Below are 26,550 nucleotides of genomic sequence, written 5' to 3' on the forward strand. Positions count from 1 at the left end.
TGTGATTTGAGATTGTAATTTGACAATTGTAGGCTCCCCTAGAATTTATATGTCTGGCCATTCCAGCTCGGTCGGAAGGCCATAAAAAAATTGGAGTCATTTACCAATCTGATGAAGTGCTAGTCTGTGGAATATAAGAACATAAGAATGGACATACAGGGTCAGACCAATGGTCCATCTAGCCCAGTATCCTGTCCTCCGACAGTGGGCAGATGCTCCAGCAGGAATGAAGAAAACAGGGCAATTATTGAGTGATCCACCCCGTCACCCAATCTTAGCTTCTGACAATGATAAAAGATGATGACAAAAGAAATACCAGTTCCTTGAAAAGATGGACCAGTAAGGACTGAGATATATATGGCAGAATAGCCATTTGGTAGAAAAATTATAACGCACATGCAATTGTCCAAACTGCAGTTTTCCACTGCCATTTAGCAGGCATTTATTACAGTCTAGCTATGCTCCAGTTACAGCAGCTCAGTTGTCAGGGTGAAAGATAATGGAACAGGGGCTCCCATTTTCAAAAGCAGCATGAGAGCTACTACAGCAAACATTTGGGTGACTGTTAGATTGTCTCACTCTAAAAAATCAGGATCTCTGTTCTTCACTATGTTGATGATCACCTTATGGAATCATCATCACACTTTCACAGTGGGATTGGAGTTAAAAAGCTCTGTCACCTCTTGCTTTCAGTTATGCTTTACACTGGAGGTGAGGCTAGGTTAGGACATGCTGTGTTCAGTGAAAACTGTCACCATCTTCTCATGCAAACTAGCCCCACTAAACCGTAACCAAGGATAAACACCACTCTGAAAAATAGTCTTCTGTCATTCACCTAGCCAGCAACTTAATGATAACACATTGCACCCTGAAAGCAGTTCTGAATAAAGAAACTGTTTCCTTATAGTTGTGATGATATCAAAACACTTCTAGAGATAACACTTTCCCGTCACTTTTCACATGGATATAGATATGTCTTTTTGGTTCCATTATGATGTTATTTCTTCACATCATTTTAAGGCACATTATTAACACTTTCGATTGAACGGCTTTAAGCTTTACAACAAGCAAATTATCATAGTAGTAACCATCCACTCCTCTTTCCTACACTTTATGATTGAAAGGTTTGGGCTATATTCATACGTGATGTAAAAGTGGGTGTAAGTTAAGGATTACTAATAAGTCAGGGCTGGCATGCTTTATCCGACACCTCCATTACACCTTGGATATTTTTCATATTTTGAGCCCCATCCTTCCATCCCTTCTGCGAATAAGTTACCCCAATTACTATCTAGACGCGATAAATCAATCCCCGAATCGACGCCCGTACTCCACCTCAGCAGGAGGAGTATGCGGAGTCGATGGGGGAGCCGCGGCAGTCGACTTGCCGCCGTGAGGATGGCCAGGTAAGTCGAACTAAGATACTTCGACTTCAGCTTGCGTAGCTGAAGTTGAGTATCTTAGATCGATCCCGCCCCCCCCAGTGTAGACCAGCCCTAAGTCATGCCTCACCATCTACACTGCCATTTATACTCATGCTAGCTAGGTGTGCCGTTTCTGTACTCTACACAGTACTGTAAATGAAGATGTACATTAAGTGACTTGCTCGAGGTTACATAAGAAATTTGTTGCAGAGCAGGAAACTGAAACTGAGTCTTCCAATTCCCAGGTTGGTGCCTTAGCCATTGGGCCACCCTTCACCCCTTCTATTATTTTTGTCTATAATTCCCAGATCTCAATAACATCTCCACAGTAAAATCCATTTACACTATGAATTTCTTAAAATATAAGGGCGAAAATACTTTGTCTTATTGGTGTCCCTAAATTGTTTGCTAATGTTAACACTGTAACAACATGTAACTTGCATCTGCAAATGTGCCTTTGAAATATTAATTCCCAAGAGCAAACTGAAGTCAGATGAAAATAACATTTTAAATGCATTCATTCTTCCTTTGTTAAAAAACATTTGCTGTAAAGCTTATTATTTAACTTGCATTTTATTGGTAAAAACAAATATGTAAAAGCTTATGCAACAATGAAAACACTTTCTACATTAAAAAAAACAAAACATAACCAAACAAAAAATGGATTTTCATCTAAATTAGGAGCCAGATCTTGCTCAGACTGAGAAATCAGTGGTGAATACCCCATTGGCTTTAACAGCTACAGGATTGGGCCCTTATTGGGCAATTTCTTAGGCAAAAATAAAATGGTTTTTTACTGGCCAGGTTAGTTCTTGTAGTGAGCCGGTGTAGCTCCCCGCTGCCCCGGAGGGGAAAGAGCCCATCCGGAGGCCAGAGTGGACGGAGCTAGGGAGCTCTGAGCCCGCCCCTCAGAGGGTCAGGCGGCGACCCGGAAGTATAAAAGCTCGCCCTCTCAGCTCAGTCAGGCCCCAGCCACCGGAGAGACCAGACGTCTCCAGCCTAGCTCGTGGCTGGGAAGACCCCGCGGCCCAAGGCAGCCGCCAGGACTGGCCGGGCCGGGCCTGCCCTGCGCCCGCTATCCAGAGGAGCTGCCGGACCTGCCGATCAATCCCTGTCCTGACGAACCCATGATCCTGGATCCCCCAGAGACCAACACCAGGACCCAGATAGGCCCCGAGGGGGAGTGTGGAAGTAGCCTGGGGGCAGCTGACCCCAGTCTGGCTGCAGCACTGCCAGAGCCTATGTCAGTGTGTTGCAGCCAGGATCCCCACTGACAGCAGTGAGTCTTCTGCCGCTGCTAGGGCCCCGGGCTGGGACGCAGTGGAGTGGGAGGGCCTGCGTACCCCTGCCACCCAACCCGTGGGTGGCCGTCTCCCCCTCTCCCAGGCCTTCTGAGGCTTGGGGCCTACTATTGTTGCTCAGCCCTGACTGAGGGCCTGAGTTCCTGACTCAGCGTTTGTTGTCCCGCCCTGACCTAGGACCTGGGCTTAATACTTTGTACTATTGTTGCTCAGCCCTGACTGAGGGTCTGAGCTTCTGACTCAGCGTTTGTTGCCCCGCCCTGACCTAGGGCCTGGGCTAAATACTCCTGCTGGTTGCTCAGCCCTGACCGAGGGCCTGAGCCCCTGACGTAGCATTGGTGTCCCGCCCTGAGCCAGGGTTGGGCTTACTGTGTCTTCCAGGACCACAAGGGCTGCCGAGGGAGACCCTGCAGCCGGACGAAGTACCCAAGCACCAGTGTGTAGTGAGCCGGTGTGGAGAGGGTCGAGCCCCGGCAAACCCTTGTACAGTTCTATTTTATTATAAACATCTGCACAACAACAAAGTGTAAAGTATTCAAAGCTAGATCAATTCCTTCCCCCAACCCTCACCGCATGGGAAAAGCATCACATACACTAAACCCGTTCTCCATCCTTTACATAAAAGAAAGACGTAAGATCCACATGCACATTGAAGTAGGTAAAAATCAGTGGAAAGGAGAGGTACGATTTAATAGCATCCTAATGTAACCCGCTGGAAAGCCTCTTGAATGCCTAACTGTTTGGTGTGCTACTACTTCAAAGGTTAGGTAATTGAAAGTACCTTCACAAAGCACTGATTTACATAAGAAAACAAGCTTTCATACAATTTTAAGCATATTTGTTCGACTTTTTAAAGCATGAATTTAATTATTGACAAATACCCCCTTTCAATTTTCTTTAATTTACTTGAGCTGATTTCCATGCAAGGAAATTAAACATCAGAGAATTGATTCTGAATCTATATTGTTCTGGTTCTGGATTCCTTTAAAATAAATCGTAATATTCTACAAAGAGGGCCAACATTTTTAACGTTATTGTGGAATCCAAGGAGTCAAATATCATTCTACTAACCAAATTAGTGGATGTAATAGCCCATGGGACCACACAACGGCATTCGACTAAGGGCTTGTTTACGCTGTCCTGCAGCTCAGACTACAGGGGTGTGAATTACAATGTGCACCAGAGTGCTGCACTGTAACTACCCTGTGTAGATACAGTGAGCGAGAACTAAAAGGTTCCTACTTCACATTTACGTTGTCAAAGTCAAACAGAACTACATAAATGCAAAACAGGAACTTTTTAGTTCATGTCTGCAGAGTCCACATGGGAGAGTTACAATGCAGCACTTTGGCGTGTGTGTAATTACACCCTGGTAGACTAAACTGGGGCAGAGGAGACAGCCTAACTTCTGAACTGGTGTAAATCTGGACTAATTCCACTGAAGTGAATAGGGCAATATACATATCAAGAAGACAATATATCAGGGGTCGGCAACATTTGGCACGTGGCTCGCCAGGGTGAGCACCCTGGCGGGCCGGGCCAGTTTACTTACCTGCTCACGCGGCAGGTTCGGCCGATCGTGGCCCCCACTGGCCGCGGTTTGCCGTCCCGGGCCAATGGGGGCAGCGGGAAGCCGCGGCCAGCGCATCCCTCGCCCGCGCCGCTTCTCGCCGCCCCCATTGTCATTCAGCAATGTTCCTGTAATATTTATTTAATGTCTGTACAATGTAGGCCCTGATCCCACAAGCGGTTAGGCACATGCTTAACTTTATGCACATGACTAATCTTGTTGTTGCATACATTTTTTGTAGGAGCAGGTCCTTAAGAATACATTGTGACCACCCTCACTCAGCCATAGAGGAAAGTCAGAGGGAGAAAGGCCCTGCCCAGATAGTGACTGTGGCCTGGGGGAACAGAGCAGGGGCTATTTGCTGCTCACTGAGAGTGAATGGGCAGGGAAAGGGCAAAGGGAAGAGGGGAGTGGGAGTGACATAGGAACAGCCATACTGGATCAGACCTATGGTCCATCTGGTCCACTATCTGGTCTCCAATGGTGGCCACTTCTAAATGCTTCAGAAGAAGGTGCAAAAAACCCAGTAACAGGCAGATGTGGGATAATTTGCCCCTCATGAAGGTCTCGTGCTGCTCCTTAGCAGTCAAAGACTAGTTTAGACCCTAAAATGTGAAGTTATTCCTCCCAAAATGTGTTAACTATTAGAACTTTGGCTATTCTTGTTATCCACAAAAATGCCCATTCCTTCCTTGACTCCTGCTGAGTTCTTGGCCTCAACAACTTCCCGTGGAAAGGAGTTCCACAGTCTGATTACTCATTGTGTGAAAAAGTGTTTCCTTGTATGAGCTCTGAATTGGCCACCTTTCAGTTTCACGGAATTTATGGTTATTATTTATTCTTGTGTTATTGTAGCAGCTAGAAGTCCCAGTCACGGACAAGAAGCCCACGGTCCTAGGTGCTGTACAAAACAGAACAAAAGGACAGTCCCTGCTCCAGGGGGCTTCCAATCTAAGAATAAGGCAACAGATGGATACAGAATGACTGACAGGGGAGCACAAGGAAACAATGAGACAATACTGGTCACTACTATAGGCTGTGGTCTCAGCACACTAGCCCCCTAGCAATTGTCAAGTCCCCTTGTTCTTGTGGTATGAGACAGGGAGAATTAGACCCTCCTGGAATTACTGATTGCCCTTTACACTTCTTCACCAGCCAGAATAGCTGGCCAGATGCTCATTAGGGAGAAAACTACTCTCTGAAAAAGAGAGTGATATAACTTATTTCAAGCCAAGAACAAGAGGGAGTCAAGGAAGGAATCAGGACTCTGAGAGTTTGTCTTCACTATGGGGCTAAGTCGACCTAAGTTACGCTACTCCAGCTACGTGAATAACTGGAGCTGGAGTTGACGTAGCTTAGGTCGACTTACCCAGTGTCTTCACTGCCCTGCGTCAATGGGAGATGCTCTCCGGTCAACTTACCTTAATCTTCTCGGAGAGGTTGAGTTCCGGGGTCGACTGGTGAGCACTCTGCCACAGCGTCGCTCTCCCCGTAGTGAAGACCAGCCTGGAGTCACACTTAGTTCTTTAGGCCAAAATCAACCTTTTTGATACCAGGGACTGGCTTGCTGCCTTCCTAAACTGGGTCAGGGAGATCTCAGGGACCCGTCATTGAGAAACGCTGCTCCTGCTCTGCACTAGAACTGGTTGGGAATTTTTCTATGGACAGTTTTTGGTCAAAATTGTCACCCAATACTAGAATGCACTGCACCATACTCAGGGCAAATTGTGAAGTTTCTTACAGTCTAGCCCTTGGTTTGCATGTTAGTTTACAAACATGTAAGATGACAAGCCCCCTGCCTTAAGGTCCTTTCCACCTAAGGTAGCCAGGAAAACAAACTGCTTAGACACACAGATCTTTTGTGTCTTCAGGAATAAAATCTTTTGCTTTTCAAATTTCTCCCCTCATCTGAATATATTTGTTGTCCCATAACATGGCTTTTAAACAAAACACATTTTTGCAACCCATTCCCCACCAAATTTTCAGCTTTAAACTAAAACGCAGTTTCAGTTGCTAAAAACTGATAGAATGTTTGGCTTTTGTAGGTTTGAGTTTCCGATGAAAACTCTAAAATTTTCAAAGAAAAACACCGCTGAAAACTTTAAAATACTGGCTGCCTGTCAAAAAATTTTTTAACTGGGGGAAAAAAGGTTCATTTTCTGACCAGCTCTAATTTAAGGTTAATTCTGCCCAGATCTATTAATTTCTTATGGGATCATATCAAATATTTCCTACAAGAGTGAAGGTAAGGATTCAAAATAGGACCCCCAACAACATACTAATTAACAGGCCAGTGTCAGAAACCAGGACATGGGAGAGTCAGGCCTCATGCAGGAGTTAGCAGCCAGGAATAGGAGCCCAGGATCAGAGCTTGAGGCAGAGGCCAGAAGTCAGGACTTGGAGCTGAGGGTCAGAGCCAGGTTACCTGGAGTGAGGCAAGGCTGGGACCAAGGCAGGAGCAGGACTAGAACAAGGTGGGAGCAGGGCTAGGAACAAGCAGGCACTGGGGGCAATCACAGCTGTAGGAAAATGCTTTGAGCAGCCACTGAACTACTGCTGCTGCTGAGTTTAAGAGCTGGTGTGCTGATTCTTCCCACCAATCAGGCAATGTAGCCAATCAGGCAGCCTACTACAGGCCAGCTGTGCTTGTCAGGTTGCCCAGAGACTGGCATTGCTGCAGACCCTGATTCCTGGCATGTAGGCAAATACAAAAATTGAATAGAATGTTTCACAATTCCTGCTAAAAATGTGGGCACAGAGGCTCCAAAGGAGAAAGGCAGAAAAGACCCCTAAATCATTTCAGCTGACTGCAAAAATGTCCCTGTGGGACTTCCCATTGATCCTGTCTCGGCGGTTTACATCTCAGTTGCGCTCAGGTTACAAGGTTCATTGTATTTGTCACTCCCATCTCCGACCCCAGGGAAGGAGGAAAATGTCATATACAAAGGTCTTCGCTCTTCCTCCCATGGCAGTCACCAATCACCAACTTGCCTCCTTCTCCATCAGGTAGCATCCCACAACGCTCCTCCATTTTTAGCCATTTCCCACTGCTTGGCTGGCTCCTACTAAAATATCCGGGCATCTGACAAACAAGGAATGACTATAGCTCCCATGAAGCAAAGCACAGGAGTTCCTGTACACCTTTAAGAATCTAGGTGACTCCACTGAACCCTATGCGACTAGTCATGTGCTTAAAGTTAGGTACGTGCTCACATGCTTTGTTGAATCGGAGCCTGACATAGTCTCACTGGCGTCAATGGAACTCCTCACCTGCTTGCTGAATCTGGTCCCATTACAGAGCACACAAGAGTGCAACCCTAAGCTACAGGCCCACAAGCAGGCCTGGGACCAGAATGTGCTTGTGAAGAACTTTGGATGCCCAGAGTATGAACTCTGCTCTATGAAACCAAATTGTATTCAGACACAAACACGGCAGATATACGAAGTGCTCCCTGACCTTGGCAGTTCTGCTGCTGAACGTTGGTACATAAGGCAAAACTTGTTCCTTAACAATTTCTCCAGTGTGATAGACATAAATGGGCCTTTCTTCAGTACCACCTTTGGTTGTTTTGTTCCCTCCTCCCCAAGATACATTCCTCCCACCCCCAAAGAGCAATATTTATGGTAGTTATTTAAATAAAAATGACAGCCACTACTTATGGTGACTCAATACAAATCCAGCACCCCGCTGAATGCAGGAGACCTTTATATGTGCCTCCTCATAAGCTCAGGGCTGTCCTCTACAGATGTCATTTTAATATGTCTCTCTCCCACTCTCTGCCAAGGTTCCACTGCCCTGGAGCACCTGGCATTAAATGAGCAACCTCCTAGCACATAGCAGTAGCTCTTTGGGCATCAACATCGATTTTCCTCACCTTGGCAGTTAAAGAACACGTCTCTGGTGTTGGTGCCTAAAGCAGTGTTTTCCAACCACATGTACTGCTAGCCCTGAGACTTAAAGCTTTGTGACTGGCACACTGGGATCCCCCTGCCTAGCTTAGGGCCAGATGCAAGTCCAACTACACTCAATGGGAGTCTTTCAGCTGAATTTAATTGGAATGATAGGCCCTAAGTTTGAAATAAGTTACATTAAGTGTAAAATGAAAGAGGAACAATTGTCATCGGTAGCATATAGAGCTAGCTCAGAGCAAGTTTGGGTGAACCCCAAACAGACCCTTAGAACGTTTTGCAGTTTACATACAAAAGCTCCTGAAACTAGAGGAAATACTGCCCAAATGCTCTACAGAGGCATGAATGCCAGCGCTATATTACTGCAATACATTTGGTAAGAAATATAAAGAACTCTCCGCCCCTCTTGCTAGAGAAGAATTGTGGTGCTTGATTTAATGAGTAAGGCTGCATGAACTTATGTCATGCCCTTGTTGAGTAGACAGCTTGGGAAAGTGCAAGTGTTTTATCTCAACAATACACAATGCAGCATGTGCATTATTGACAGATCTCGTTTTCCTCTGCCGACCTGTGGTTACCTGCAGCTTCTTAAACCACTAATTTCTTTAACTACACAATCCCAACAAAGAAAAAAAACATTTAAGCTGCAAAACAGTTGAATTTTACACTCTGCTCTTTTACAGCTTTGTGGTTATTCCCTACTCTGTCCAGATCCTTCTCTAAGCCCTGAGGTGGGGATTTTTAAGTTAGATGGCCAAATCTAGAGCTGGGCATCTAATTCCCTTAGGCTCCTTTGAACATCCCAGCCTGGGTCTACAACTGAGCAATTTTTGTTCTGTGCACCTTTGATCTTTACAAAACACAAACACCATTACAGTGAATAAAGTCATGGCCTATCGGGTCAATCCTCCACTGTTTACCTCTCTCCCCCTCTGAAAGGTCTGGAAGTCTAGCAATACCAAACTCCGTTGGTTAAGTTGGGTTAAGATTCAGCAGCAGGTATCTGAGCACTGTGACGAATGAGCATGTGTGTCAGGGGAGACTGTTTAAACAAACAGTTGGATGCTTGGGAAGGCAGACTGAAGACCTAAGATCTTTTTCTCCTCCCCTCCCCTTCAAAACAGAAGATTAAGTTTGCTGTGAACATGAGCTGATGAAAAGAATTCACATAGTGCTTTGAATGGTGCCACTGGGAGCGCCACAGGAGAATTACAAATTGCTGTCAGAGACACCAGTCTCCCTTTACAGAAAGTTAACATAAAAGTACACATATCTTCTTTCTATAAGGCACTAACTTGTAAATTAACCTTTAATGGAGTATAAATGATGTCCTGAAAGAACTGCTTATGTAGCTATATTTATGATCTAGAAAATTGCAAATATTTACAAGATTATAGGTGTTAATGGTCTGTCAAAAATGTTTGTATATTGTACATACATTAAAGCCCAGTTTAAGACCACCCTGGTATAAAGACCACCGCCTTTCTAGTCCCATATAGGATTTCACTTTGATTCCATATATGCTGATCCCTAACATAGACCAAGACCATTTTATACAAGGAACTTGCTCTACAGATTTCATTTATTTTAAAGCTAGTGCCCAGACAGTCTGTGTGAACTGTCTACTAAATGATTCTGTCTGTAACATTAATCTTGACTAAACAGATCTACGGTTATATTGTATAGCTCGTGGCATACTCTGAAAAGAAAGGAGAGTTGGGAAGACTATTCAGGAACAGAGGCACTTGCCTGGGACACTGAACAGAACTGTGTTGCAATATATCATTTGGTCTCCCCAACCCCAGCGGCAGAGCAGGTCTCTGCCTCAGTTTCCCCACTCAGCAGGCCAACTCACCAGCCATCTTCAGCAATGAATCGTCCCTCCGTAATACTATTTCCTTCCCTTTTCCCAGGGATGTGTTTATCATTCAAACATAAACACATTTCAACATGAATAAAACCAGGTAAACCTGGTCCTGCTGCCTTGCCCTCCTAAGGTCTCTGTCTCACAGGGCTTGGGCTTCGGCTTACAGAGGTCATTAATCTAGCTGGTGTGGCAAGACCCATTCCAGGCCCTTTTCCTGATCCACAGTCTCCTGCCTCCCTGCAGCTCTCTTGATGGAGCTGCTGTTTGGTCTTTTATCTCACTGCCCAGAGGGCAGCTAGTTAGTCATGGGTGAGGCTATGCCCAACTCCCTTCAAGGGGCCGTCCCACTCTGTGATGCAATAAAACTGAAACAGTCATAGTTACATCTCCTGGTGCACATGAGCTTCTATTGGCTGGGCTCTCCTGCCTGTTCAGAGCTGTCCTTGGATCCTTATCATGCCCTGAAACCATTTTGTTCAGGGGCTCTCTAAGTGTCCGGCAGCTTATCCAATAAAAGGGGCGTGTCTCCCAAGCACACAGAAGGGCCCATCCATCTCTCCAGACCCTCACTAAGGGCTCAATCCAATGCCCACTGAAGTCAATGGAAAAACTCCCATTAACTCCGAAGGCAACTGAACCAAGCCCAGTACCATACAGCTGTGGTACTGTTAGTCACCTGAACATAAAGCAAACCTATTCTGCTCGGCAGCAATGCTCATTTAAAATTAATCATGATTGGAGCTGGTAGAACAATGCATAATTAATTACTTGAAAAATGCCACCTGTCACCGTGCAAATTGCTGTGAGATCATAATTTTCTTGAATTTATTCTTTATTCAAAATTATCATATATAATTTCTGCAGATGATTCTCAGATTGCAGCTTGAGTAAGAGCTTTTCATATTCAAAATTGGAGCTGCTTTGACTAGAGCCATATTTCACATGGTACAGTTCTGTTTCCCCATGAGATGAGTAAGGATAACTTTTCACACCAGAAATGTGATTCTAACCCTCATACCTATGAATTAAAAATTCCCCTTCTGCAAATAGTTTCCAGTAGAAGCAGTTGACATTTTTTCAGTTTTACATGTCAATTAAATTAAAAAAATAAATTTTTGAATTTCAAAACAAGAAAAAGAAAATGATTGTGGAAAAAAAATTATGAATGCTTTCCATAGTTTTTTACCAGCTCCGTCTTTTAGTAATTGTGCTGTTTCTGCAAACATTTCTTTCAGTAAGTTCATTCACTAGAATATTTACAGGAAACATACAAAAAACAAAAAAGAAGCACAAATACAATGTAAATGAAATCCAAACCAATATTTGAGGAATAAATATTTGGGGTACGTGCCCAGGTTTAGTTACAATGTGTTATTTCTTTGGTGACGTTTCATTCATTCTGTACTATCTTGCTATGGGACTGAATAAAGAAGCAGTTTTTCTTTCGGTTAAAGAGCCATAGGAAATGGTGAAAGAGCTTGTGCACATTTTCATTTAATATCAAACTGTTTCTATTTTGTTTCCTTGTCATTTTCATTTTTATACTTAGCGGGTCAGAGCCTCAGCTGGTGTGAAGTGGCATAGTTCCATTTTGTTTCAATGACGCTGCACCACATTTACACAAGCTAAGGATCTGGCTCTATTTATTGGCGACATTTTTATAATCCAATAAATTAGTATGAAGGCAATTTATTTTTTAACTTTGAAACAGAACTAGCGTTAATGTAACCATAGAGAAACATTTGAACTGAAATCCTATTGCGAAATGTTAACTTTTAAAAATTTGAACATGGATCTTCAAATAATCTAATTATAATTTTTGCCATAAAGCATGTCAGGGGAATAATAAAAGTTAAGTTTCCCACAAATTATGAAACATTTAATTTTCTTCAAAATATAATAAATGCCTGGTTCGTGCTGTGAAATGATGCTATTGAAATTTCAGTAAAGCTGTTATATGGAATGAACTGACTGATCTCAAGTTAGCAGCTAATAAATGGCAGAGGACATAACAAAGCTTACATATTGGCCCCATTTCACAAGAACAATATTTGCCCTGTTTCTTTGGATTGGTGTAACCAGACAGACTGCCTGATTCAGGGTATTCCCTCATTACTACTGCATGAATAGTTTTAATGAGCCCTCTACTGGGCTGATGTTGGTCAGCCAAGACGGCCTTGTGAGAAAGGGAATGGACAGCGATCTGGATTCGATTTTTAGATACACGTAGGTCACCTTCAGGGCTTTGCACACCCAGCCAGTAGGTCAGAGACACCTTCCCCTTCCAAACAAATGCAACAGCAATAGGTCCTGGGAGAGACTGGACTTTTGACAAGTATTTTCTGTGAACAGCATGATGTTATAAACCCAGTAGTTATAAATCCTGGTTATGGAACAACCAAAACCTTCAGATAATCATGGGGCTGTCCCAGCAAACTTTGAAATCTATATTCCGGTCCCCTAGTCATGGGAAAAATTTAAAGGCCTGCTGATTGCCTCTTCCCAATATTGAGACTCATGAATTTTACCCTAGGCCAGCAAAGCAGCATGCTCTGCATTCCCAGCTCCCCACCGCTGGTAGCAGCAGGGTGGGAATACCATGGTGTCATTTGGGGAACCCAGAGAACAGTGAAGAGGTATGGGCTGGTTAATCTCTTCAGCCAGCCTCTAGAGCTACCTCAGGGAAATGGAGTGGAAGCTTTTCACATCAAGTGAACCCTGAGTGGAGGGAAGGGGAAAGCACAACTCGGGGAGATCTGACCATTTCAATTAGCCAGGGTTCAGTTACACGGGGTGTTAGTGTCCGTTTCCCAGCCTTTAAAGGCGATCGCTTACCATTTTTGTTTGTTCTAAACCAGTCCTTTCTGGATGCATGAACGGGTGAGAGACTTTTAAGCCACAACGTCACTGATGTCAGATTTAATTTTATCGGCACCAAAACAGACAATGAAAAATATATAACCCTGCCATTTTCAGCTAGGACTGGCTGCCTACCTATTCCTGGCAGCAGCTACTCCTACAAATGTGCTACTACAATCCACTAAAGCAGCAAACAATAATCAGCTCTTCACACTTCTGCTCTTATCCAAAAACACCTATGCAACTGTCTCCCCAGGTACCCACTCTGGGGGTAAAGTGATCATGCACCCAGTTTATAAACATTCCTCCTTTTTGCACTGGAAATTTGTTACGCAGGGATGGAGTGGCTCAAGTACTATGGGAATGGGAGTCTTATAAGTGCCTCTATGGATAGATAAGGGTGCCTTCTTTGGGGAAAACTACTGGTATTGTATATACCCTTGAAGTTGGTCATTTTTTCAGCTCCGTTATATTCACATTTGAAACCCTGACACAGCCCAGCTAAAACTTGCATGCAATTAACCAGACTTGCATAAAGACATATTAATTTACACACAATGGAAAGAGCACAACCCAACTCTTTAATGTTTTGTTTTTAAATCATTACTAGGACAGATACTGGGTCTATTTTCTCCAAGGCTTTTGTGTAACTCATCACAAACCTGTTAAGAGGTTCTCCATGCATGCAACATAAATGGTCACTGACTTACAGGGCAATCTACCCAGTACTTGTATCTATTTGTAGAGTGAGGCAGAGGGCGTTATTTTCAGAGATGCTAAGCATCTGCATGTCCAATGGAGACAGATAGGGCCCATGGGAGCTCAGCATGGCTGAAAAACAGATCCTGAATTACTTCACCTCATTCTCTGCTGTTCCCTCAGACCAGAATCAAAAGTAGAGCAAGTAGCAGAGTAATATGAGGGAACTTGTAAGTAGCTTAGAGATAAATAATGCCTGAGGCAGCATTCCAAAGTCAACATTTACCAGCATCGAGGTATTTGAGATAGGGAAATTATCATATTCCACTCTGTGGTGACCACTAGCAAAAGTTGACTTGGAAATGGTAACCTTTATAGGGCTGCAGTTTCTATCACTGCTGGTGTCTATTTTTCATGGAGACAAATAATTATATTAAAACAACTAACAACAACTTTGCTATAGGCCTCGCCCACCTTGTGCGATTCCACATTCCCATCACAGGCTCATCTCGCTGGCCTCACTCCGGGTACAGCGACATTGCAAAGAAAGAAAAAAGCTGTATCAATGAGTCTCAGAGCCCGGGTCAACTGACTCGGGCTTGCACTATGGGGCTAAAAATAGCAGCATTGATGTTCCTGCTTGGGCTGGAGTGTGGGTTCTGGAATCAGCGAAGGGGGTCGGTGTCTTCTGCTTATGGCGAGGGCACCGGAAAGAGTTCCCAGGGCTGCCATCGACTTCCTGGGTGACCTTGGGCAAGTCACTTAATCTCCCTGTGCCTCAGTTCTCCACCTGTAAAATGAGGCTAATTGAAATGGTCAGATCTCCCAGGGTTGTGATTTCCTCTTCCCTCCACTCTTCGTCTGTCTTTTCTATTTAGACTGTAAGCTCTTCAGGGCAGGGACTCTCTCTTACTGTGTGTACGTTTCATGCCTGGCACAATGGGGCCCTGATCTCAGTTGAGTGTTGCTGTAATACAAAATTATTATATAGTAGATATTACAGAGTATAAAATATGTCTCTTTGGCTAAAGGTGCATTAAAAGAATTTTGGTTGTTCTGTAGGTCATCAAAGTTCTTAAAAATTCATATGTCAGGTATTGCCATCTGAACCAAATTAGTTTTGTGGAACTAAGATTTCACGGCAAATAAAAATACTATATCACCTTAATAAAAGCATCATGTGCAAGAGGAAAATAAAGGCAAAAAAGATATAATTTTATAGGACTTGCACAGGTCTTCTTACTCTGAACTGAAATTCAAAACTACCAAAAGAAGCAGCCATCAGCAGCCACATAATCAATCTGCTACAAAACTGGTGCTGGTTTCTAACTTATTTGGTACAAAGGCCAGTGGAAAATAATAGGAAAGTTTGCAGGCCCGTAGTAAATAACCCTAATGCTTTGAAATGGAAAGGGCGAGCAGCCTACAGAAAGTGTTTATCAAAGTCATATTGGAAGAAAGAAATGTCACCAAATGGAACATTGCAAGCCAGATGCCTGGAGATGAAATGGGGTCAAAGATGCAATTCTAATTTTCATAACATCCTCCTAAAAACGTACAGGAAACTGCTTGCTGAAGCCCATTATGTTGTTCCTTCCCCCCCCCCACCAAAAGGCAAAATGGATATACAATGTGGGATTATATTAAATAAAATCAGAATTAGAGATGAAGTGGGGTGGAATAGTCTGTTTATTAAATAAAACTAAATCCAAAAAAATCAATATAGAACTATCGCTAAAAGTAGCTGCCTGGTTATGTCTAGACTTGTGAGATCAGATTTACATCTTTCAATTTGCACTTGTGTGTTTTGCTGCTGGTTCAGATTGGAATCAGACCTTCCTTTAACCCCTTCATTGCAGGTTTTGGATTTACTGTATGTCATGTAGCCATGAGCTTTTCTGAACTTCAGGTTTCCTCCTTTTCATTTGTCTCCTCACTTCAAACAGATGCCCTTCAGTATAGACTTACAGCTACTTCCAAACACACTGCTGCTGCACAGTTATTATTGTAACTCATCTATATCAGAAAAGTCAGAAAACAGGACATCTAGATTCCAGTGCTACTTTTAGAAGCTAGTTGAAAAATAAGGAGAAAATGTTAGGAAATAGTCATTGTTTTTGCTCCTTTTTTATACTGAAATTTGAATGAAAAAAGTTCATTAACATTTTGAATTTTAATGTTGTTCTTACATCCTCCACAGTTGCCTGAAAATGGAGAAATAAGTGAAAATGTTGCAAAAAAAAAAAAAAAAGTTTCTCCATTTTTTTGTCCATCAAGATTTCAAATTTTGAAGTATTTTGAGCAGCTCAAGTGATATTGTTCCTGAACCTCACTGGAACGTTGCCAGGTTAGGAACTAAAGGGTGTATATTGCACTTCATGCTTCACTTCCTTGCTTTAAATCCCCAAACCTGCCTAACTATACCACTAAAAATAACTATACCGTACAGGTGGCTCAGTGAAATGATGTCCATTTCCCCACGCTTTTTGAAGTGTCATCACTTGGACTGTACAACCCAACTGGTAGCAGGTGATGCAGCTGCTCATGTCTGTGTTTCCTACTGGGACTGGGAAATGTGTTGTTCAGATTATTGGCAATGGGTTAGTGAGAATGTCACCTCTCCATCAGTCCTGCTTCAAAACCAGAGCCAGTTGGTGGTGCCCAAACGTCACTACTAATTGATAGTTCTTCAGCAAAGAGTTAATGGTGCTGGTCAAGTTCATACATGATATTTAGCCATGAGACCACAAAGCTGCTGTTGCAACATGTACTAATTGGTAATGTCAATGGCAGGCTCATCAGAGAGGACTAGGGTTGAACGGGACATGGACACTGCATTTTCTTCGTACCCCTAAAGATAAGTGTCTTCAGCTAAAGCTCAGCTGGGAAGTGTGTGGGTGAAGTGTGCACTGCCAACACTACACTTGTTCTGTGGGTAGGTAAAGGCCCTGATCCAAAGCCCATTGAAGATAATAGAAAAGGCTCCCAAATGTTTTCCATGGGTTTTGGATCTAGCCCTAAGAGAGGACTTTATTCTCCATGGTGATCCGTTTGGCACGTTTTATGAGCATTCTAGCTGTAATCACCCCTGTGCAGAAGACCAATACAAGGCCGGTGTGCCACTTAAGTTCTACATGAACCCTCAGACCAGTAAATCGAGGCTGAGATTTTCAGTCATTTGCAGGATGTGAGTACCCAATTCCCACTAGAAATTAATGGGATTTGGGTGTCGAAATCTCCAAGGTGGTATTGCAAATCTAACCCCATTCAAAAACGTGTAAAACAGCAGGTTGGGATTTTCTAAACACTCAGCACTGACCTCTCTCTTCTCCCCATAAGTCAATGGGGAAATCTGTATTGACTCCAGTGGGAGCAGACTTAGGCCAATGCACAAACCAATAAAAGGCATTTAATTTATGTCAAAACTATAGAGAAAAGAAAAATGAAAATTTAACAAATTAGTGGAAACTTTTATTTTAACCTCTTCCCTTTGGTTTCCATCCATTTCAGTTGCCTCCTGATGACTTGCAAAAGAACCACAGTATAATTAATTTGCTTTAGTGGACAATAAAAGAATGTGGAGAGTAGATATGGGAGCCATAGCTTTGGCAAATTTTAGCTGACAGTTTAAGTGGTAATTATTATCTGCCAAGTGTTCGCACGAAAATGTAATTTCTAATGCAAATGAATTCTCAGAAAAGTAGACAATGAGGTTTTAAACAATGAGGAAAGAAATAACAGCAGCGTCTGAACATATCCATACTGTTCTTGAAAATACAAAATGTAATGAGTCAATATATTTGCAGCGCATGTAGTATAAACAAATTATAGAAGGACAATTTATTTCCATTAGCAAGCTACATAACCTACTGTATTTATGAATTACAGAGTCTAATTCGGGGACAAAATAATTCCATATCTTAAAAGATGAAGTTTGCAATGAAAATTCAACCAAAGCCAGACCCCCAAACTGACATTTTTTCCTATATATTCACCTACATATGTTGTGTTACTTTGATGAATTGCAATGGGAAACACATATCTACAACATCACACAACACTGAAAAAAGGATATTAGATCAATCTACAGATACCTACGATAGAAGGGTGGAGAGTATTTATTCACATGAGTAATCCCATTACTATAGTATTTGAGTGTCTCACAATCTTTATCCTCACAATACCCCCATGAGGTAGGACACTACTGATATCTCCATTTTTCAGATGGAGAACTGAGCCACAGAAAAGATAAATGTGTTGCCCAAGGTCACATAGGAAATCTGGCAGAGAAGGGAATTGAATCTGTCTCACCCAAGGCTTAGGTTAGTGCCCTAACTGTTTCAGAGGAGGGACCTTAAAAGTCCACCCTCCCCTAGCATTAGATTACACCTATATCATATAAATAGAATTACAGCATTTACCAAGTGCTTAAATGATTGTTGTTAGATTAATGACTATTTGGAAAGATTTTGCAAGGTACCAGAGAAGGACAATGTTTTATTACACTTAAGGCTGAACCGGATGTCTACTATAAACTCTTTTCATTGTTTGAAAAATTCTCTCTTTGAGTTACATATAACTCAGCCTTCGGGTCCTTTTTTCCCCTTTCTTCTTTAATAAATTCTTAGTTTGAAGACTCATGTCCTTCTTGGCGTTTGTGGGCGAATGACGCAACTGATTGGAATGTTGATGGATGTCAATAAGGTCTAGTCTGGCACATATGCACAGTGAGTGGGCTGAAGATTCACGTGATATTGGGATTGTGAAATAATTCATGTACATACAACAGTGCCAGTGTTTCTCACCACATTGGATACTTCTCTTCCCTCTCCGCTAATATTTGGATGGCTCTTAACCGCAGGCTCATTGTAATATAAGTGGGACCCTCCAACTCAGACTCTCTGACCTGCTTCTCATGTGTAGGAATACTAATGAGATGTTCAGCTGGCAATGTTTTGTTGTCTGCAGCGGATTGCACAACAATATAATTGACTTCTTCTTGGTCCAAAAAAACAAACAAAAAAACCCAAACCCCAAACCCTAGCTTGAGTGAATAAAAAATAAGCTCCCACAAGAACAAGAACACAACATGCTCAAGATAGATTTTATGCCATAAACTTAGAAGTTGGTAGAACACAATTTTTATTTTCTCATTGTTAAAACAGCTCACCAAGAAATTTAAGCATCTTTGACAGAGATTACTATATCTACAAACTTGGCTGTCAGAGTTTATAGGCCCACTATCCTTCCTGAATATTTCCATACACATTTTTGCCTGAATGACAACTGGGAATGCCAGGCTGAACTCACTGCATGTACAGAGTAACCAAAATCTTAGCCAAACCTATCTCTTGGACCAATTTCTTCTTGCCTCGTTATCTTAATATTAAATTCTGATTGGAACAGTGTTCTTCACAGATATGAAAGATGACAAAGCTGTTATAAAACTTGCTAACCAAAGGCCTAACCTTGCAAGTTTGCCTATTTAAAATGTTTGTGTTGTTATCCCAGGACAGATGGGACATGCCCCTCTTTGAGGTCATCCATGTTTGGACACCATCCATGTTGGTACTTAAGAAATAGTTAAAGATACATTATAACAGATTTAAAAGTAGGTATACTTGAACAAAAAAAACTTCAGAAACAGACTTCAAAGAGAAACAGCAGAACTAAAATTCATTTGCAAATTTAACACCACTAATTTGGGCTTGAATAGGGACTGGGAGTGGTTGGCTCACTACAAAAGCAGCTTTGCCTCTCCTGGAATTGACACCTCCTCATCTATTATTGGGAGTGGACCACATCCACCCTGATCCAATTGGCCCTGTCAACACTGGTTCTCCACTTGTGAGGTAACTCCCTTCTTTTCATGTGTCAGTATATAATACCTGCATCTGTAATTTTCACTCTATGCATCTGAAGAAGTGGGTTTTTTACCCACGAAAGTTTATGCGCAAATAAATCTGCTAGTCTTTAAGGAGCCACCGGACTCCTTGTTGTTTCTGTGGATACAGACTAACACGGCTACCCCCTAATAAGAGGCAGTGTAGACTAGTGGGTGGGACACAAGACTGGGAGGTAGAGGGCCTGGAATCTATTCCCAGCACTGCCCTGACCTGCTATGTGATCTTGGGTAAGTCATTGATCTCTCTGTTCCCCCTCCCACCCTTGTCTATTTAGATTGTAAGCTCTCTGGATGGCTCTCTCTCACTTAACACAACAGGGCCCTGATCTCCATTCAGGCCTCGAGATGCTACTGTAATACAAATAATAATAATTAGAGAATACTTTCTGCCTACATGCATTTCAGACATATTCCTTCCACGCTCATCAATCAAGAGAGGGCACCGTTTATCCATAAAACTCATATAATTTATTACAATCCTAATCCCCAGGGACAAAACATTTATATATCATAAACATGTGAATCATTAACGCGGCCAAAGCATTATTGGCTTGTTTTCTTCATGCAAATCTTGTAAAACTAATAAAAAGACAAACTATATTTTCAAGAGCAAATGAAAATATATTACCTTATTTCACTAAAGAGTGCAGTGAAAAATCTTGTGGTATATTAAGGTCTCTGAGAATTTGTCTGTCTACTTTGTTGTGCTACTACTAATCATTTTGGTTTTTTTTTTAATAAACAACGGTTTCATATGGTATACATGTTGTTCCTTTATCTAACAAAGGCTTCAATTTTGACAAGGCCAACCTTCTAAAAGGCCTTTGGGGATGAATTGTTGATTCTTTAGTATTTAATTTTCTCAAACAACTTGCAGCAAAACCAAAAAAACATACGTCCAACAAGATGCAGGAAAAAAGAGAAAATGTGCACAAAGCAACGTGAATAAAGACTCAAGGGCTGAATATAATGAGGCTGTTTTCTAAAAACCTGGAACACAGGAGAAAAACGAAGAAGGGAAAAACAACAACATGAAATGTTAATTGAACTTTTATTCCATTTGTCAGTGAAGTGAACAAACCAAAAATATTCCATTTATTCCCCCATCTAGCCACGCAGAAGAAATGTAACTAAGGGCCATCACACAGCCATACACGAGCAATATGCCAGCTGTGATCAAACCAGAAAACTTTGTGGTGAACAGCTGGCACAGGTAACAAACTTCCCTGGTTTAAGTTCATACTGTGAATGTAGTCAAGCACATAGGGCTTGATCCTGAAAGGTGCTGAGCACTGAGGCCCATATCTAGCAATCTAAGTACATGCCTAACTTTAAGCACATGACTTCAATGGGGCTACTCAAATGCTTAAAATTAAGCATGTACTTAAGTAGATTGCTAGATAAGGGCCACAGTGCTCAGCACCTTGCAGGATTGAGCTTGCAGGTTCATAGATTCCAAGGGACCACTCTGATCATCTAGTCTGACTTCCTATATAACACAGACCATAGAACTTCCCCACAATAATATTTGCAGCATCTCTTATACATAAACATCCAGTCTTCATTTAAAAATTGTCAGTGATGGAGAACCCAGCACGGATCCTATGGTTAGTTACTCTTAAATTTACACCTCATATTGCACCACTTTGCTTTGTGTTGAATACAGCTCACCTTAGTGCAGTGTTTGATACAATGAAATCTACAAGTTAGTGTATAGCAGCAGTCAAAAATCCCACAAAGGATAAACAGAGGTACTGAAAGGAAAATGGGGAAATTCACAATACATGATTAGACATATAAATGAGGAGTGGGGCCAAACTTGGTGCATAGTTCTGGTTTCCTTAGTGTTACAGAAATGCACTATAAAAAGGTTCAACATGTTATGTTGTATAAAATTCCCAGAGAAATTAGATATCACAAGGACACTTCATTGAAGTACTATATAAAGCACAGGTGGGTAAACTTTTTGGCCTGAGGGCCACATCTGGGTGGGGAAATTGTATGCAGGGCCATGAATGTAGGGCTGGGGCAAGGGGTTGGAGTGTGGGAGGGAGTGCAGGGTGTGGGAGGGGGTGTGGTGTGCAGGAAGGGGCTCAGGGCAAAGGGTTGGGGTGCAGAAGGGGGTTCAGGGCAGGGGGGTGGGGTGCAGGAGGGGTGCAGGGTGTGACAGGGGGTTGGGAGCTCAGCACAGGGTATGTGGAGTGCAGGAGGGAGCTCAGAGCAGGAGGTTGGGGTGCAGCAGGAGGCTCAAGGCAGGGAGTTAGGGGGCTCAGGGCAGGGGGTTGGGGTTCAGGAGGAGTTCAGGGTGCAGGCTCCAGCCCGGCACTGCTTACCTCAAGCGGCTCCGGAGTGGGAGCAGCGTGCAGTGGGGCTAAGGCAGGCTCCCTGCCTGCCCTGGCCCCGTGCCACTCCTGGAAGTGGCCAGCATGTCCAGCAGTGGCTCCTGGGGGTGGAGTGGGGCAGGCGGTTCCACCGCGTGCTGCCCTCATCTGCGGGTACCACCCCCAAAGCTCTCATTGGCCGTGGTTGCTCGTTCCTGGCCAATGGGAGCTGTGAGGAGCGGTGCCTGCAGGCGAGGGCAGCGCACAGAGACCTCTGCCTCTCACCCGCTCCCCACGGGCTGCAGGGACGTGGTGTGGCCTGCTTCCGGGAGCAGCACGGGGCCAGGGCAGGCAGGGAACCTGTCTTAGCCCCTCTGCGCCACGGGGCTGGCAATCCCGTGGGCCGGATTGAAAGCCCTGATGGGCCAGATCCAGCCCATGGGCCATAGTTTGCCCTCCCCTGATATAAAGGCACATCTCTGACTGGAGCAGAGATGCAAGACACTATAAAGCTCTTTTATCTAATGTCAAGTAAAACAAAAGAGGCATGAACTTAATTTTAGGAAAGTCTGTAGCAAGTTCTAAGAGCATTTAGTGTGTATTCCTTATCACAGAATATAGGGATGAATAAACAATAATGAATTTGCAGAAGGATATATAGCTATTATCAATTGCCATCTCTTCAACAGCCCGTTAGCATCCCAGATTTGACAATACTCTTATTTTACTAACTGTTAACTGCTGGAGATCTCAAACCATTAAGGCCTTATCTACACAGGAGGAACTGACTGGTATAGCTATGCCAGAATAATGGTTCGGCTATAATTTAGCTATTCCAAAATAACTCCTCCATATGGGCACTCAAAAGGGGAGTAATTAATCTGGAATAAAATCACTTTTATTTCACCATAGAGTGTCCACATGGGGAGTTATTCCAGAATAGATATGGTGGTCAATTTCCCCATATACACAAGCCAGTCAATTTCCCTGTATAGACAAGCTATGCTGATCTATTTCCTTGTGTCGATAAGCCCTAGCAGTTACATTAATAAGGGGATTTTCTGTTTAACCGAAAACAAATTTATAACCAAAAAGGGTACAGACTAGCTTACCCCTTCACACTAGGATCATTTATAGTAAAAAGGCGACATGCTATCAAATTACCTCTTAAGACAGCAGACTGATCTCTTGCTTTCAGCTTCGTTTCTTAGTTGTCTCATTCCAGTCATTCATAATACAAGACATTTATACCATAGGTGGTAACCCTGATGGCGTAAGTTAATGCAGACTAAAAACTGAATGGATTTTTTCTTTTCATAGAAGCACTGAATAGCACAATTATGGAAGACTGCAACATTTTGATAAGTCTGACATCTATGTCATCTGTGTAGAGAAACATGCTGTTGCTATATCAGGAATACATCTGCATGGGGAAGAGACAATACCATATTTCTACAATATTTTTTTTCCAGAAGGCTTCAAAGTGTTCTGCCTGCTGCTTGGGTGAGAGCCTCACCCCACTCTGGACGCTTTACACTGGGGAAAAGGCCAGAGCGGTGAAAAGGGGATCTATACATTCCATTTCCACCTGGGTGAGGATTTCCCCAGTGCAGGCACTGTGGAAGATGGCTGTAAAGCTGCCTTCCGAGGACCCCCTCACAAGTGCTGGCATAGAAGGTGGGTCTGGGAAGGGTACATCAGGGGCAGGGTTGTACCAGGCAGCGCTGTGAAGCTTCGGGGCAGTGTTGCTCCAGGCAGGCAGCCATAATTTAGACAGCCCTTCTATTGGAAGTGAATTAAGCTAAAGCAAACTAAGGCCACTTTAGTTTTGAATGAGAGCTCCCATGCAGGGGGTTAATGCGCTTTAAATTCACACCTTTGGTTAATTAGGCTTAACTTCCCATGTAGCCAAATCCTAAGCAATACCTGCAGAAAGCAACAACGCAGACTGATGTGGGTATCTTCATAAATCTGTGTTCGTTTTCAGACGACGCATCATTAGAACTTAGGGTGCAAATTCTGGGCAGCAAGAATATGGCTCCTAAATATGCCCAATAGATGCTGTGGTAGTTAGAAAGGATACACAAATCAGCTTCTATTAACTTAAAGCCAGTTAAAAAGTATTTGTGCATTTTCACTATGGCTTAGATCTGACCCCTTCAATCGTTTATGCATTCATCTGGAGTTCAAAAGGAAAAAAATAGAGGAGAGACATTAACTTTTCTATACACAGCACACTACGTGTTTAATCAACTATAGCAAGGCTAAATATAAAGGACTTACATCTGAGGTTGCAAAACACACTCCTGCAGTGCTGCATTCTTTTCCTGATGGATGTCTGAAAGCATTGGTTATAACAGATGCCTTAAATTATCCAGAGAAAGCAAAACGGCACTTTGCCTCAGATAACCTGGGCAATCAATACAAACTGTGTTTTTGCTCCAGCTCCAGCTAAGACAGCCTTTTCTGATGCTCCTTTTTGAAAGAGCAAGCAGACATAGGAGCTACACTTTACACAGCATGTATATTTATACAGAGTGACTTACTGCCCTGACAACTCGAGAGACAATTCTGTAGCACGAAATCCAAACTTCTAGGAGTGCTATTGTGGTAGTATAGACAGACCAGTCTCAGATACCAGGAAATCAGTTTAATAAAAAAATACAGGACAAATCCCTGCCCTTTGCAGAACCTGGGAAAAGGTGGTGCTTTTTCCCCCACAATGTAAGCAACCAGGTAGCATACAGCCTCAATGCACAAAAATGCTCCTGATGCACAACCATGTCTTTTCAAGGCCATATTGGATGCCAAAGGCAGAGCCTGGAACTGAGTCTCCTGCATTCCAGTCCAGTTCCTTACCCACAAGGACATCCTTCCTTTCTTATTGTTGGTACGTAGAGCTGGTTGAAATTTGGAATTTCTGTTTGCTAACTGGAACAAAACCCAAAGTTTCCATTTCTGAATCAGAACGAAAACAAATGTCTTCAAAACGCCCACGGAACTATTTCTTTAAAAAGTTGTTTATGAAGAATTTGTTTTCATGGGAACTTTAGTCAAAATCAATACGATTTTTGGGGGGGAAATTAGTTCAGTTGAAATGGCATTTTTCCAGTGGAAAACTATTACGACAAAAATTTTCTGACCTGATCGATTGGTAAGTTTCACACATCCAGCCTAGAGGCTAAGAGCTGAATGTGGTTGCAGTCTTTCTGGGGGAGGATTGATACAGTTTTTCACTAAAAGGACCCCAGCAGCATAATTTTGGGGCCTGTCAAAATTTCAGATGTCCCTTTAGAGAGATGGTTGGTTTGTACAAAAGGAGAACGTGTCACGGGTTAGAACCGGACTAAGGGGGCCAGGAACCAGAGCCAGGGGTCGGAGCTGAAGTCAGGAGCCAGGACCAGGGGTCGGAGCCGGAGTCAGGAAGGGGATGCGGGCTGGGCAGGAGCACAAGTGGTTACAGCTGTGGGCCAAACATTGAGCAGCCTGCTGCTGCTGCTCTTAGAAGCAAGCCTGCTGGCTCTCTTCAGCCAATCGGGCAGGTGAGCCAATTCTACCACAACCAATCTGCCTGGGAGCTGGCCTGACTAGTCCTCAGGCTCAGCTGAAGGTGCTCAATCCTGACATTTCATCATCTAAATACTCATCAACCACCTGTCTCCCAATCTAATGCAGAAAGATACGTTTAATTGGCATTGCCATGTTCTGGACTCTGAATACGGGAAACAGAAAGAAGTAAAATGTTATGCTTTTTCAGCATCCTCCCTGGGAACAATCACAGGAGATTTACCCAGCTATGAAGAAATGACTTCCTCTGTGAAAGATGGGTAAATGCATTTATCTTTAGAATTCCATAATTAGGAATACTTGAAAAGCAACAGGGCTGTTTAAGTCTGCGGTGCCTGGAACATTGCTCCCCGCACGGTTTATTAAGGCAGCAAGAGCTTTTCTTCTGCTGAGAAAAGAAAGAGTTGGGTGGCATCTTGGGGAAAAAATCTTTAATTGGGAGGAGCATTCCTCCAAGAAATGTTGGAACACAAACAGGTTTGTGGATTTATTTTATTGGGGTGGGGGAAGGGGTAAACTGCAGCAAAATTATGGTCCTGCAGTGTCTTTCAAATCTATGTTGCTAGGAAACAAACTTAGAATGTTGACTTGTCACCTACATAGAGAAAGATCTAATAGAGTTTCAGAAAGAGTGTGTTCCTTCAGCCATGAAAGAACAAAGAAAGCTGCCTGTCTGTAATGTCAGGTTTTCAGCCATAAAAAAGGTTTCCATGATTTCCCTGAAAGTTAAGCTATTTATGGCTGCCATATTATTGATAACTGTAGAGACTCTGAGAAGCTTTCTTAGCGAGAGCTGTGGCGCATCATGACAGCTGCTAGTCACTTGGGCTTAGATTGTACCTGTGCCCAAGCAATGCAATAAGCCCCCCAAATCCACCACTCTGCTCAGTGAAGATCCTATCCAGATTCTGGGTTTGGTGCAGAATACAGAGTGCAGTGCTGCTCTGCATAGATTGTCACTGCATGGGGAGGGAGCAAGGGAGGGAGCAGAGATGAACAGAGAGTGGGGGAACCTTGGCTCAATCCCTAAGTCCTCCACACCACCTCATTCATCAGCAGAAGAAGGGATGCTGTATACTTTGAGGAGCTGCAGTAATTTATTTACTTCCATCTAGGAGCAGGACAGGA

The sequence above is a fragment of the Terrapene carolina genome, unplaced genomic scaffold, assembly GCF_002925995.2.
Source record: "Terrapene carolina triunguis isolate 2854851 unplaced genomic scaffold, T_m_triunguis-2.0 Scaffold192, whole genome shotgun sequence".
In the NCBI taxonomy this organism is placed as follows: Eukaryota; Metazoa; Chordata; order Testudines; family Emydidae; genus Terrapene; species Terrapene triunguis.